Here is a 3,182-nt window from a genome sequence, read left to right on the forward strand (position 1 = left end):
AGTTTGAATCCAAAATATCCAGAAAGAATGAGTTGGATTAAACAATGAGAGAGCAAAAATTTAAAAGTAAAGTGAAAGTGAGGGAAAAACACAGACCATATAAAAAATGTATTTGATAATGTATGAAAGGAAGAGGGAAGACATTCCAAGGATTCTGGGCTTTGATTAAAACCTAGGAAATAAAGAGTCCTGATATTTATTGAATATCTTTATTAAGGTAAGTGCTTTCTTGAAAGTTGTAATTTGGTTCTGATAGCAGTTTTACAACAGATTTAACATTGTTTAGGGCTTACAGTAAAAAATAACAATGAGAGGAAGAAACTTCGGAGATTTAAGTTTTCAAGAAATTGCAAAACAAGCATAATGAAGTGTGAAGTTTCATCCATTAAGGTTTGGCCTCATTCACTCTGAAGAACGATTATTTTTTGCACAATTTATATTAGAAAAACAATTACAAATTCAAATGTGGGTTTGCACTCCCCCCAAAATTTTATCAAAAATATTGAAAAATATTGATCATTTTTATGCTGTTAATCTCTCTTCCAAAGGATTGATATAAACTGGCTATTTTTAGGAACAAGGACTTCTTTGTGATCATTATAGAAACTTCCTGGGTATGGCATCCACCTCCACTCATTTTCCCTCTTGTTTCTGTTTTTTTTTTTTTAAAGATTTTATTTATTTATTTGACAGAGAGAGATCACAGGTAGGCAGAGAAGCAGGCAGAGGGAGAGGGGAAGCAGGCTCCCCACTGAGCAGAGAGCCTGATGTGGGGCTCGAGCCCAGGACCCTGAGATCATGACCTGAGCTGAAGACAGAGGCTTTAACCCACTGAGCACCCAGGTGCCCCTCCCTTTGTTTTATTATGTATTTTTTTAAACATGAATTCTAAGCACTTGAGATTCTGAGAGAAGGAACACAAGCAGTCTAATTTCCAGTTGGGGGCAGAAGGAGCAGGAGCGTTAATCATATTATTACAAGTGTGTGTGGAAATGTTTTGAGAAGCATACTGAAATGATAGCTGCTAATGAACAGCCTGTGGGCCATAGTATCAAGTCTGAACTTTATTTTAAAAGATGTGTGGAGAGCTCTTGTTGGATTTAAATTACAGAAATAATAGCAGATTTGCAGTTTTGTAAGATTTTTCCTACCACCCCCACTGCTCGTAGGTAATAAAGGAGATGGAATTTCCATTCAATGTCATTCTTTTGCCCAGTCTTACATATCATGACGTTTGAAATGTGACCCCCCAATCACTATTCGATGAGGGTATGGTACTCAATTTCTTCAGTCCCCCAATGGTGACGGCCTGGTTTGCATGGCCACAGGGGGAAGCCTGGGTTAGGCCAGGTGCCGTGTCCACACAAACCAGGGCATGGCTAGAACCCTCATTCAGTGGGAGGGGGCCAATATAATCAATTTGCCAGTCCCTCACTAGCTAGACACTCTGGTGAATGACCCCCAGCTTCTTCTGGCAGTTGCTGTGGGCTTGTTTAGATTACACAGGACACGCTATTACTGCATTAAGCAAGTCACTGTCCTTCAAAGGCAATCCAGCCTTCCCAGCAATATGCCATCCTGGGTGTGGCGCGTCCAATCTACCATATCTACTGGAGAGTCAGGAGCTAAGGTTCACTCCTGAGCTAAGGTCTCAGCTTCTGAATGTGGCGGGGCTTGAGTGGGGGGCGGTTGGTGCTGATGCTTTCTGAACTGGGACATGGAAAACAGTGAGGGCCACTCGGGCTTTTGCAGGTGGACCCAAATGTCTTTCCCATATCCTGACCCCATAAGGGCTTATTCATAATCATCCACCCCTTGGCTTCCCTTTGTTCATGTCATACGGTTAATCCCTTTAGAGCAGCATAGCTATCAGGGCAAAGGGTTAAGAGCCAGGCACACGGGGATCACCACTGAGACTGCTCTGAGCTCAGCCCACGGGCCGCTACAGTTTGTTCCTGTTTCTCCCTAGATGGTGTCCATCATCGGGTTGAATGGCAACAGCAGTCCACGTGGGTGGACTTCCCTGACTAGACCATCTGTGTACCAGGCAACGGCAGGAATTTCCCTTGCCCCTTCTTTGCAGGCTACAGGGTTGCCATAGACATGGGGGCAGGGGGATCTGGATGAACTACATACCCCACAAGACCTTGTAGCCCCCACCTTCCTAGAGACAGTAGGCTGGTGGAGAGGGGGCTCCTCTGCTACAAAGAGACCCGTCACTTATTCAAAGGAGGGGTGTAAGCCATGGCCGAGGTGGATCGATAGAACATGCTCTCAACCCACCCCTTCCTTCACAGGCAGAGTAGTTCTCACCACAGTCTGCTCTTCCTTCGTGAGAGGCTCTCTCTGAAGGAACACTGTGTACACTGTTAGGAGCTGCTGTTCCCTGGGAGTGTATTGGGTTTCTGGCCCCTTCCAGAGCTGGGACCAAAATCCAAAGGGCACTCTCCCTTTCTGTTGGCTCTGCCATGGTGCCTGACCCACAACTCCCAAAGTCACAGACACATCTAACTCAAATACTAGGCCTGCTTGGGAGACGCCCAGAGATTTGACATGTCCCACTAGCACTTGGGCTTTCTCAAAGGCAGCTTATATATTTCCGATTCCCCATTGTACGTGTACCCCTTCTTCACCAGGTGACATAAAGGATAAAGGGACTGTGACACATGGGAAATAAGTCTCCACAGCCCCAAAATCCCTACAAAGACTTGCACCTCTTTCCCATTTTTAGGGGTTGGATGGGCTTGCATCATATTGATCACAGCTTCTGGGACAACGTGCTGTCCCCAGCTGGACCCCAAGACCTGGCTTTTACTGCCCACCTGCTTGTACTCACTGACCATTGTCCCACATTTTACCTTAAGCTCTTCTTTCCAATTTATCTCTTCAGTCAGGCAAATGGAAACAGAAACCACCCCTCAGGCAAAGTGACTCTCCGGGCAAGACCTCCAGCCAGCCCAGACCACCCAGACCAGTTTGAAAGTGACCACCTACTCATGCCTCACAGATGAACCATGGAGTGACCTCTGGAAAGACTGATAGTTACCTTTACTTCATTATAATACTGAAATCTCCACCCAAGGAGGACCGCAAGCCTCACTTATATAATATACAATATCTGCATGTTTCCTTAAGGTGCATGCATGGCTTTATGCCCACCTCTACATACAGTGAGAAGGTTT

Source organism: Lutra lutra, chromosome 8 (genome assembly GCF_902655055.1).
Source record: "Lutra lutra chromosome 8, mLutLut1.2, whole genome shotgun sequence".
Lineage (NCBI taxonomy): Eukaryota > Metazoa > Chordata > Mammalia > Carnivora > Mustelidae > Lutra > Lutra lutra.